Here is a 13,683-nt window from a genome sequence, read left to right on the forward strand (position 1 = left end):
CTCCCTCCAGCGGTCTACTGAACTAATTAGGATACATGGTGGCACGACGGCGCGTTAATTAATTTTTTCGTAATTATCCGACAAAAAAAAATCCTCCATGGATAATTCATTTGATGCGGAACAGTAACGGTTCGAAGTTTTATTTTAAAATATGGAAAAAAATTTAGTGCGGACATAACTGGAACGCTCGTAGAGATGATGTTTTAATTGAGTAAAAAAATCGTGTAGATTGGTCATCCATGAGCAGTAGGCGTGACGGCGGCACAACGGCAACGTTGCGTATCATTTTAAACATGACGGATTTTTTATGTCCGCGCTAGAATGGAGTTCAAGGACTGATGACGTATCTTCCCCGTCTTCCACCCGCACACTACGATCCGGCAATTGCACACAAACAGCATCAGAGCGGGCCGTGGATGTCTATTTGCGTTGGCGACGTTGCCGGTTTTGCCCGTTTCCTGAGCAGCGCCGATGAGGCCCTGGCCAATGTTTTCTGAGTCATTTTATTTATTGTGTTTATTTTTGAAAGCAATGTCGGATGGCTGGCCGTGTCGAAATTCCCGACGTGCGTTTAATCTGTCGCTTGATCCAATTCGCTCTTCCAGCTGCAGGTTGAAGTTCATTACCGACCCCCTTGCATCGAATCAAAAAAATCTAAAAAATTTACTTCCTCGGATAGTTTTGGGTCGAGGTGATTGAAACCTGCGGTAATTGTCATCGTGCTTACATAATTTGTGCATACTTTATCTATTCATAGATTCAACAGGTAAACGACAATCATTTTCTGGTACATTAATTTTGTAACGTTTCGATTATTCTGATTGGAGGATTTATATTCAAACTCTTATCAATGAAAATTCACGGTAACGAATCAGTTGGTCACCGTCTTTCAAGGTTTCTAGTTGTCACTTCCAAAAATAAATAACTTTGTCGTGCATAACGATATTGTTAGTATTTTTGAGGCATGTAGATGTCGAAAGTACTTCTTCAAGTCTCTTGTCCAGAAGTCATTATTTAGTCCTTTCATTAACTACCCGGTTTCTTTGAAACAATAAACAGAAACGGGCTTAAGACAGTTTTTGGCACACACTGTATACGCATTCGTGGCTGTTTTTGTTGTGAAGCGATCGTGAATCGATGTTGTCAGAGTTGATGACTCTTGACATTTTTATTCTTACAGGTTATAAAGAATTGATTATCATTTTTAATCAATCGTGTCAATTAAGATGCTAAATGTCATGATTCTAAAATATGATTGCCTAACGTGGTTATGAATTGCAAAAGAATAAACATTAGAAGTGTATAAATATGATGAGTAAAATTATTTATTACGAAGTCATAGATGATTCCATTTTTTAACACCCTCTAGATTCTTTCAAAGAAAAAAATTGAAAGCTTGCAACAAAAGGGATGGTAGTGGGGAACGACGAGGGTGCCTAGTCGGTAAAATTACTATTACATCCCTTTCAGTATTTCCGTGACTTTTCCTTTTATTGGTGGTAGAATTGTAGAAAGTCCCTATGAATTTGTTGTAAAACTTTCCTAGATTCAGTACCTACGGTTATTGCTTTGCCTTTTAAAGTGGTATGCACCGTCCCTGGCATAAAATGTCATAAAACTAACGGATTGCTGTAATAAATTTAACGTTGTAAAGAGAATAGGGGTTGAGCAATTATAAATTTTTTTCTGGGATCCTAGCGTCACAAAAAATGAGCCATAATCGCAGTATATCTTGGCAATTTAGGGCTTTAGGTGACATTAAATTTATTTTTGGAAAGTTTACCTAATAGTTATTTGCATCGTGCGATCCATTGAATTTGTTATTAAAGGTGACGCTGGAACTATCAAGGCATGTCTACGTTTTGAACTATCGCGACAAACGTCACATTTAATGACAATTGTAAAACAGAAACTGGCCAATTGAGGATTCGAGGGATTAAGAGAAGAATTACAATGGTAATGTTTATTTTATTAAACAATGTTACAACATATGCTGAAAATGTTCACCATTTTGTTCTAAGAACAAACGGGCCCTTCGTTTAACTCCACTGATAGCATTTTATAACATTATTTATATTAATTTATTCACAAATAAGTGTAAGGATTCTAAAAAAATTTAATAAGAAATTCAATGGATCGCTCTATATATTTATCAAGGCCGCGAAATCATTCTTTAACGTACCGAAGAAAAATTGTCGCCGAGGCGATTGCGGCCGTGACAAGAAAATCTCGAGGATGTTAAAGGATTTCGCGGCCAAAGTGCACACAACATTTCGTGTGCAACTGAAAATTTGTAATTATAAAAGGAACAAGTAAAATTTCCTTCACTGTCAATAAATATAAAGTCGGTTCACATGTCGGCATGTCGCTATAGAAATGACTTAAATAAAACAATTCATTTTGTAAATACATATGTAATCGTAAAAATGTCGGAAGATAATTATGTACATATAGTGAAAGTGATGTTTCAGTTTCGTGTACCTACTGCTCCAGAGTTAAAAAGTGCGTATGTATTATAAATTCTGCTGTTTCTAATTTCATACCCGAAAAATCTAAATGCTAGTCTTACATGGAAACCTTGATTTGTATCAAATATTAAAATGACGTTTACTTTAACGGCCGTCGTTAAAAGCAACGGCCGAAATACGCGAAGTGCTCGTTTCGCGTACAGTTGCGCAAAAAGTTAATGAAGGTTCATGTTTATTTTATAAGTAACTGTGCTTCACTCAAAATTGACTAATTATTAATTAATTTTTGAACAAGTATATGGAATTTTTTTGGAAAATTACTGAAAAATTAGTTTTCTTACGTAATTTGGTGATAAGAAAGTGCGTTTATTAATCCCTTTAATGTGACTGACAATAAAGGGCTTTTACATTTTTATCAAAATTTATTAAGTAGAACTTTCACCTTCTCTAAGATCATCGTAACTGATAAATAATTTTAAATTATAGCTACATCATATGTATCTCTAAAAAAATTGAAACTAGTAGGAAGTAGAAGATTACCAGTTTAACTGGTAATCAGTTATTACCAGTTTAACAGGTAATCAGTTGCGATATTTAAAAAAATTCAAAGTCAATTTCTCAGTTGTTGGTTTGTGGCACATTTTTGAAGTTAGTATTTTGAAATTATCGATCCCTTTAAGGTGTCCGTACGATGTAAAATTTTTTCGTGTTCGTCGTTGACACGTGTCTGTTCAGAAGTTGTATAAAAAATTGTCGGAGATGCGATGTCGCATTTGATTTAACCTCAATCTGTACGTGGAGTCAGTTCTGCATTGCGTAAAACCCGTCCTTCGTATTGGCTGCAGAGTTCATTTGATAAAATTTTATAAATAATTTATTATCGTCACTTGTGGGCATCTTGGCGATAATTGTCACCACTTCCTTCCCGTCACAACAAGAACACTATCTTAATAAGCTGCAACGCGTGATAATTTCAATCCACGATGGCCACTTCCACGTCATCATCCGCAAGAACTCGTGATTGTGACGATTCGGTCGTCGCCGAAGCCCCACCGCAGACTTTTTCTAAATGGACGTTTTTGCAACTCTTCCACCGCCGGACCGTACGATCGTTCTTCTCGGGTTTCGGCATGTTAATGCCGGGGTCGCCTTGCCAAAAAGCGAGTGCAAAAGGTGAAGGGGACTCGTGGGGCCGTTACACCGTTACAGCAACGGTTCGGCATTTGGCACGGCGGTCACTCGGTCTGCTCTTCATCACTCCGAAGACGATTGCAAGATGATGTTGAACCCGCTAGTCAGCCTTCATAAAACGCATACCTGACTTACTTCTTGCAGCAAAAGGTGTGGTTTCGTAAAAAGGATCATGTAGGCGATTAATATTTTAATTTCTACATTAATCGTGAGGCGTGAAGGATCAGGTTTCAGGAATACATTACGAAACGAGATCGATTTTACACCGGTTTATTATTTTTGAGTCACGTTTCGTCTCGAACAAAAAACAAATTCAAATTAAAAGGAACACTTGTCGGACGCTTTTCACACTTTAGTCAAGGCTTTCGGCACTGCTCAGTGGGATATTGTGGCTAAAGTAAATAATCATGGTGCTGAAGCACCTATTCCACCGATCATAAATAACTGATGCCAGTTTAAATGTCACAGGAAGCGTTGTTTTCATGTATTGCTTCATAATTGATGATTCGGGTGGTCAGGTTGCGGATTCCAGTTTTTAAGCAATCAAGAACCGATCTCTGTCGACCTGATCTTCTAAATCACCTTACATTATTACCTAAGATGACATTTAAAGTTTTTATTTAACTGGGATTTCACAAAAAGCAGAAACGATCGATATTGGGCTTGAGCAAGAGTCTTTTTTCTGGATGAACTAAAAAAATTTCTATCTAGTCGGGAAGATGTCGCAGGGTCAACGTCTAGGATGACGTTTTTCCACAAACAAGGACGGTGTTTAGTATGGCGATTATGCAACAAGAAAGCATGACCAATTTTGGTTGGAGGACCGTAAATTAGGAAATATTTACTTTTTCAGATAAATCAAATAAACATTTAAACATGAGATAAGAACTATTTAAATATAAAACACAAAAAGGTAATAAAAAATTGTTTTTCACATGACAGAGTCATACTGCTGTAGTGTTTATTATTGATAAGATAAAGCTTAATATTAAAGTGATGCCCTAAATAACCTGGTGATAAAACATATGCATATGAATCCGATAAGATAATTAATTTTTATCTGGAACTGTCTAATAGAAGAATAAGAGATCTCTCGGTTATAATGATTGTTATAAATACCTAACAAAACAAATATGTACTGTAGATAATAAAAGATGTACATCGACTGATAGCATTGAACAATGGATTCTACGTCAATGAGATTAAGGTGAATGATGGAAACTAACCCAGATATGGCCAATAATCAGTCACTAAATGGTGTTTTATTTACGTGTTTTGGGTCCGGGGCGATATCTAATCGCGTATCGATATAAAATTTTGGATCGTGCTGGGGACCATGTTGTAATGAAAACATTTGTGACGGTGGTCAAAATGAAGGTTTAAATAAACATAGCCTTAATTCCAGTCGCAAGGCGATTAACATGAATTTTTTAAGTTTTCATTTTTCCTGGCCAATCACCCGTGGAAATTGAAATTGAACAGATCACCAATTTATCCCATCGGTTTCATTAAAAAGTTGTACGGTTCGACCTTCGTTCGACAGGGCAATTATGTAAAATATTTGAAAGTCCGTACCTGCAACTCTACCGATTACTCAATCGATATCGCTATCAAAATTTCGATTACAATAAATGAAAATTTCAAATCATGCTCGGTTGAGGGTCGTCGCTTTGTATTTCCTAAACACCATTTCATCACTTCGGTGTCGCCGTTCAACGTCCAGCGGAAAATTTTTATGGCGGGTTCTCACTCATCATTTTCGATTACCGCTGAATGCATAATATCGACTAAAAATATCAACCGTTCAATTATCTGATTTGCCTTTGGAATATATTTAGTGCGATGTCGTCACGTCATCGTGTCTGCCAAAAGTGCGTTACGAAAATAATACAATAGTGGATTAGAAAAAAGACGCCGTTTCAAAAGTGGACCAACAAACAACACCTTGGAATATGTAGAGTCGATTTGGAACAAAACAAGTAAACAGAGAACTGAAACCGCATTATTTTCGGATACTTTCGAACGTGGCATTTGCGCCAAAAAACTGGTGAATTGGATGTTACTTAACATAATGGCGTGTCTTGGCCCAAAAAGTGGAAAGCAACACCAAGGATAAACAAAAATATTGGGAAATCGAGGATTTTCGAGACCGGTCAATGAAACGAGGGTGGTCAAAATATGTATCTTAAATTTGGAACAAGACGGGATTCTAACTGTTGATCTTCAATATTTTCCCAAGTCGAAGATGCAAGATGGCAGAATCGTGAGCGCAATTCTTCAAGTTTGTATTTTGGCCAACAACAAAGGTTTCTTCGGTTCTTGCTATAGGCAAAATTAATTTATTCCACGCTTTAGAACTGTGTACGGTCGATGACGTTAATCTGCGTGATGGGTGGTGATCGATCGTCTGTAAATAGATAAAATGGAACATGTTTGATTTTTGATTTGATGTTTTATAAATTATCTTTCAGAAACTTTTATTGGTAACTGTATTCTTCACACTTGGTGATTTTTTATTTGGTCATCAGTCTGATCAATCGTTCGGAAAGTCAATCCGTTCAGTTTTCTTTCACTATTTGCTTTTTCCATTACGTCCTGTTCAGTTTTGTAAACAAAGTGCCGGAAGTTTGCGTCGAAATGCATTTGTAGGTATGGTATTAGATAACGCTGATCCCTGATAAGAGTCCACTAACTAGGAAGGAAAACGATGTCGGGTTAAAAATTTGAACCATTGTCAACACGTCACTAATGCAGGAGCCCACAGTAATTCATGGATATCAATTACTGTGGGATTTAATGGTGACGATAAAACATGGAATTTTTAAGATAACTTCTCTGTTGAAGTGGGAAGTCATAATTCAACAATCCCACGCAGCATTACAATTCTGAATTTTTGTCAAAGGCTACCTACAAGATAAAGACCTCCACTGTATTCTTTATGGGCATGGCTTATTTCGCTTTCGAAAAATGATTAATTTCAACAGCGAAATTACACGATCCGCATTTCATTATTAGATACGTTTCCATTATTTATGAACATGAACGACGACATGTTCTTCATTTATCAACAATTTAACATCATAATGTTTATTTTGGGACATCTTCATACTAAATTCGAACATTCAAAATAAATGACCGAAGCACTTTGTAATCTTTACTTAAATAGGTCACTTATCGAAGTAAGGTTCAATAGGGCAAAATGGAGCACAGGTTAGCAGCAGTTGGAGGTTACAGGAATGAATGTCCGATGGTCGATGTAATTTCGGTGTTGCGACCGCGTTTACAATAACACGCAATGTGCAACATCTGTCTCAAATAAACAAACTGATCATACTTGTGTGTCATGAATGGCGGTCGTGGCGCTAACGTTGCATTGAGTAAATAGAAGGAAATTGCCAGCGATGCGAGTCGGTCGAAGTGATGAATCTATTTTTTTTTTAATCTTTTGATGAAGTGTTCATTTGCGGTTTCTGCCGGGTCAGGTTCGAAAACCGAAATACTTTCGACGTGAATCCGTGGAAATTCCGAAAAAAGTATGAGCGTTGGGAGCGCGGTTCGCTTTGTGTGCGGTGCAGCAGCATTTCGACATTTCCTCGGCGCAAATTGCCGGAAGCCGGCGTCCGCATCTGGTGCAAGAAGTCGTAAAGCCACATCAAAAATGAAAGCAGCCGTCGTCGGGACGCTCGGCGTCGATATCGGCGTCTTTCCCGGGCAGCGTGGGCGTGCAGCTTGCGTGCACAATAGCAAATTCCCGACGATGGCGGCGACTGTACCGATCGTAAATTTTTCACGACGAGTGTACTATCCCGGCCGTGACGTCACGCGATCGATGCGCTTGCCAACAAGTTCCAAGATGTCCCCCTCGTCGTGAGCCGGACTCCCCTATGCCATCGCTTACTCGAAACGTCCTCCTCGTCCCGCCGCCACCGGCGTCGTACCTTAGACAAAACGAGCTGCTGCATTTCGTTCCGTCGACATTGCATCGCAAATATGCGTGCAGAGCTCGCGGTGCAGCCTCGTTCTTTCTCTTCTTTTTCCCGCCTGCAATGTCGTTGCCAAGTCTGCAAGATCCTGTCCTCGTATTCTTGGCGCAAAAACGACAAAAAGCCTAAGGACGTCGCAGTTGCAGACGAGATTCGGATTGACGATGGAATAAATCGTCGCCGCCGAAGACCGATCGGTCGGGTCGGCACGCTGAAGGCATCAAAAGTAAAAGTAACATTTGTTGGGCGGTCATGGGTTAAAAATAGCCGAAAGCTGCGGTGGTTTGGGAATTTTCGACCGGTCCGTCGTCTCGAAAATTCCACGATCAGAAAATCGAAAGCTCGACGACGGTTATCGGTGTCAGAGGTGTTGGTTGGGAGTTTGAAATGCGACACGGAAGTGTTGCAACTAACGTTTGGGATCAATAACTGCGGTCTTTGACTGAATCGAATTGATTTTTGGCATACGTGAGGCGAAAGGAAGGTCAAGGTGGTGGGAAAAGCTTTTGCCGTTTGGAAAAAGACGAGACTTTGCGACACCATGGTCGGATGGAGTTGTTCCCATCTCGACCCATCGACCCATTCTGTTAATGGAGGCGAGGTCTCACGTTCATCTATTGATTTTGAGATTAGCGTCGGAGCTGGGGGCCTCGATTAATTTAGAATGTAAGATGCATGGTCACGGCTTCGGTTTCCCCTTGAAAAGTTCATTTACTCGAATAGGAATGGCTTCCAACGTAGGATCGATTCACTTGTAAATATCCTTGGCAACGTTTTATTATGCGTCGACGCTATTTTAATAACTTGATAGTTTGCATTATCGTGGCTTATGGTGCAATTAGCTCGCCTGGATTGTTTACAACTTGCTAAACGCTTCCAGGATAATCCCCCTTTTCCTCGGGTTTACATGGTTACGAGATTTCGACGAGGGCCCCAAAAAGGATCGCGTTTCGTCCGTTTTGTTTTCAATTAGCGTACGAGCTTGGTCCGTTCCTCTCTCCGTTATTTTGCTGATTTTGAACGTAGAACTATTTCAAATATGCGCATGCATTTTGGCTCTTCGTGCATCTGGAAGTAGTGGAACAACGTTGTAAAAATCTAATCTAATATTAGACGCGGCAGGTTTACGTCACCCGTGTACAACCATAAATCACTCTAATTCGAGATAATAAGTTTGATTGCTCCAAGTATCACTTTTGATGGACTGGCACAGAACACACGCGGTTGTTGGCTTTGTCAAAATTTATGCGGCGATGTTGACTTTTTACGTAAGATGCAGCAATGTCATCCGTGGCAGAAGAAATCGGCAGACCTTTCCGAAAATAACAATGATTATTTTGTTAGGCTAATGTGTATACAAATTGGATGGCCGTACCGACTGCCAAAAGCCATTCGACTTAAATTAGCAAAATACGAATGTACGTAAATGTAACATAATTTCCTGGAATATAAACAGTTCGCCTCGCCAGGCGTCCAGCACCTTTGGTTTGCTATTAAAATTTATATTTATGACGTTTGGAGACGTGCCATTCATGACTTTATGTTCTGGTATAAAACACTCGTGCTATAAACAGACGTTTATATCTCCAGATACAACACGGCACATATTTTTAACATCCTTGTGGAAAAAATAGCGATCAGAGACGGCGGCGGATTGTTTATGTTCGCTCTCGGCGAGCTTATCCGTGGAGGGTGAACGGCTCGGCGGAGCTGCCCCCCGGCTGCTAAATTGGGGTTGCGCCGGTGGCTCGTGTGCACGCTGGATGTAGTTTATAAATACCGAAACATCAGCGCCAAGTGCAATGTTAGTGCAAGCACAGGATGTGAATGGGGAGCTTAGGGTTTATTACACTAACCAGGCCTTGGGGCCGGCTAAAATTAAATCCACTCTCGAACCGCTCGCATGTCCGAGTGCTCCCTTCACGACGCCGCACCAAACTTATTTTTCTTGCCCCTTCGGTTTCGGGAAAGTGAGGGAGATTAAAGGGACGCAATTTCCAGTTCACTTTTCCCGTTGCGTCCTGCTCGTCGAAGATGGGGTCATAACGCCTGCGTCGTTAAAGTGGCCGGGATGAGAGTTGTGTAACGACCAGACAAAAATCGATCGGTCACTCTTCGGCGTTCACTGCACCCCGTTATATGCAAATGGATGCACCCCGCACGTTTCTTCCGTACTACAGACTGAAATAAATCCATTCTGCACGGTCTAGCTAGTTCGTGTCGCCCACGGCCCAAGACGTGGCTCCTTTGCGGGATCATGACCAAGATCGGGGGTGATAAATTGCCACCATCGCCCCATAAGTCATTTCTAGACAAATAGCATTTGCAGACGGTGCGCTGGTTCTAACCAGGATGAAACCCAGTCAAAGCTCTATAAATATTTTATTGAAGACATTCAAGCAATAAGTTCACAGGCGAACGGTGATGAATGAGCGTCGAGGAATTCGCTCTATTGCAATCTTTATCACCACCTACGTGCTGCCATTTAGTGAGGCTAAATTAATTCCCATTCGACCCCCAGTATCGTCTTTTAGATTGGTGTAGGAATTGGCAATACGAAACCAAAACACCTACAGTATTCGCCCTGCTTACAGCGTCGCGAAAATCTTCCGGGTGGAGAATAATTGAGGTGGAAAAAATGAAATACATAATTTTATACATTACATATTTTATGGGTTTTAACAGCGTCTTTGCAACATTTTGTGACTTATGTAAGGGTGGACCATGGCATAGCATATTTGCGATAAAACCCTTTTTTAATTGTCAAAAAAAAAATTTAGAAGGCGCAGTCTTCAATTTTCGATGTATGAAATGGCCGGATCATTTTTTATAAAATAAAATAAATGTGAAATTTGACTTTGATAGCGTTTTATTATCACTTATAATATCCCTAGTGCATTGATTATTTCCGGAAATTTTGGTAATCATGAGAATAAAATTTCCGGATATTAATCAATGTACGAGGGCATATTTGGTAAGAAAATCGCAACGACACGGACATTATGCTTCTTAAATTATAAATTTTTAAATTGTACGACACTCATTAAAGACCAATAGAAAAATTACTTCACGAGCCATAACCAAGACAACAAAATTTCTTGGATTTTTAATAAATAAATGATTTTGATTGGCCGAAAAATTTCCACTTAGTAATTTCATGTTGGGTTAGCTAGGTGCAAAAAATTTCCAGGAAATCTCTATATTGTTATAGAAACGACACCGAATTCTGTTTTTCTATTGGCTATTTTTAAGTGTCGTGCGATTTTCAAAGTAATTAAGCAATCCGGACTTTTTTCTGACGATCTCACCCACAGGACAATGTCGATTTTGATTATAAAAAAATACATACAAAAGTTGGTATTTAAATCAGGATAATAACTGAATAAATCGACATTTAACATTATTTTAAAATGACGGATTAACAGCTGGTTCTTTGCGGTAAGCGACCATTGTCAATCAGGAATTATGACCCATCGAGGGTCGTCGTCATAAATTACTCACATTTTGGTACCAAAAATTATTATGTCAATTAATTTGAACTCAATAACTCCTTCATAATTTTTAATACATATCAGAAATGAGTTAGTTCTCTGTGGTATTTTCAATCCAGGGAGTGGATAAAAAAAATTAAGTGCTATTTGTATTTTCATTTTTTAGCGTCCTGGCGCCATTTGGAGCGTCTGTTTGAAAAAATAAAAAATTGATCTTGTAGTACTTTCAATCTAGATTATTTCTAGGATGATTAGAAATATGATTTATTGAGAATATGCTATACAATGGTCCACCCTGTTTCTACGTAACTCTTGTAAGAATTTGAAAATATTTTTAACAGATGAAAAAGACAAAGATATCGACAGTATGTACATACATACATACATACATACATTGATATAATGGCGAGTAAACTTTAAGAATAAAAGTACCAATAAAAATGTCAAACGTGTTTAAACTTCTGAATTATAGTCTTATTTTAGACAATTATTATAGAATAAAAGGATGAGGTTTCAGTCTTACCCAGTAGGTATATTACACCGTTATATCCATTTGAATTAATTGTGTACTTCTTATAAGTACAACATACATAAAATAATAAATTGTCTTTAGGGCCGGTTTCACCAACGCCAGTTAAAGTTAACTGTAGGTTAAAATATACGAAAACATTGTTGCAACAATAGGTAACTACGGTAACGAAGCATTTTAACCTACAGTTAACTTTAACTGCCGTTGGTGAAACCGGCCCTTAGTTAATTTATACAGTGTGGAATAAAATGATTTACATCTAGTTACCTTTACATTACCCTTGTAAAAATACGAAATGCCGCTCTACAAAAAAAAGAAAGCCTAACCTCAAAATATATATCCAAATTTCAAATGTGATTTATTGCGAAGGGATGATATGAACGCAAAGTTAAGATTGAAATTAAAAAGGAGCTAACAAAAGCAAGTCATAGCTAGTGTTGAAAGTGGCCACCAACGTTTGTTAATTCAATTTAGTAAATTGTAAAAATTGTCAATTCGATTGATGACATTTATTGACAGAACTAATAATTCGGCAATTCGAAAAAAAAAGTCGAGCGGTATAGGAAAATTTACATGTGCAAAAATTCCAAAGGTAACTAGATGTAAATCATTTTATTCCACACTGTATATTTAATACAGGGTCAATAAATAGTTGTATTTTATCATGAATGTGATGACATTTTTTTCTTATCAATCCTTGTATAACATCCTGTCCGGAAAATTGTAGTGTTATGTACCTTTTCCGGAATGCCGTAAGTTGCTAGTGCACCAGTGTTACACGAAAAGGTAATTACGTTGTAGCAAGTTTCGCAATTAGTGATTTTTCATTGTTCGTAGGTATCCACATAAATAAATATTTAGGGGTCCACCGAGAATGACATTAACATTTTAGGGAGACACGTAAAGGTGAAACAATGCGAGTTAAGTGAACGATTTAAGTATTTTTTAATTAAGTATGATGCTAATAATAGCTTTCTCGCACAGGGCAACAATCTTAGTTTGTTTGAAGAATCTAGAAATAGTTTAATGTCGAAACATCAGTTGACTGATAATGCTTTATAAACAGTTTCTTCCTATTATTTTCCAAAATGAAAGAACATTTTTTTTATAACATACGACCTTCAAAAGTACAATAAAAAATTATGTTACTCAGAACAAAAGAACAAACTGCTTGGTCGGTATTATTTCAAAAGCAGATTTTGTGAAAACCACGAACGTTCTCTTTGTGTCTGGCAGCTCATAATCCAATCAGTAGATCTTCATTTTTGGTAAAACGTCTCATAAGCGAGCAGCATGTTCCACGAGTTGTTTTTGAACAATGTACCTGCGAATAATTTTGCAGAGAGGAAGCAATCACCGATTTAAAAAATGCGAAAACTTTTGATCAATATGGAGTCAAATCTATCAGTGTCACACGCTGACAGAATAATAGCAACGACAAAAAGGTGCAAGTTAAGTCATTTATCATGTCAAGATTAAAAATGAAAACAGATGGATATTAAACTTGCAAATGTGTATTCAGAAATGAAGGCGTGCTTCTGGACTACGTAGCGTCGGTTGAGGTCATCATGAAAACATTGATATGCAAGAACTTTAATGTTGTTTACTCACCGAACATATCAGCGGCGGTAGTCTTTTTTTGTTATGTATACTGGTCGCGATGCCGTTACGTCAGAACGGAATAAACTGCGAAGCCCAAGATGACGTATCACGGATGGCTCACGTGCCTTACGATCTTTACACTTCCGTTATCTAGTGTTTGGTTTTCTCTTTTAAATACAGTTAAATACTGATATCTTGTTTATGTTGTTTGGGTTTCGATAGATAGGCACAAGATCCGGTAATAGAGGGGACCGGGACGATGGGCGAAATTATGCAAAGTGATTATCAGAAAATTCCTCGCGGAAACTTGTGTTCCTTACCTCGGGGTCTAATTTATGTTTATGGGAAAATCATGAAACTACCGCTGGTTCAACTAACGTACCGCGAAGGTTAACTGTCAATTAGTAATTTTTGTCTGT

General features: G+C 38.3%; 1 protein-coding gene across 2 annotated transcripts in view; it reads left to right on the plus strand.

The window, feature by feature from the left end:
* The window catches only part of LOC138133809 (serine-rich adhesin for platelets-like), a 53,269-nt gene that overhangs the window by 24,809 nt on the left and 14,777 nt on the right, over window positions 1-13,683 (plus strand). The window lies entirely within an intron of this gene.

The sequence above is a fragment of the Tenebrio molitor genome, chromosome 6 (assembly GCF_963966145.1).
Source record: "Tenebrio molitor chromosome 6, icTenMoli1.1, whole genome shotgun sequence".
Classification (NCBI taxonomy): Eukaryota; Metazoa; Arthropoda; class Insecta; order Coleoptera; family Tenebrionidae; genus Tenebrio; species Tenebrio molitor.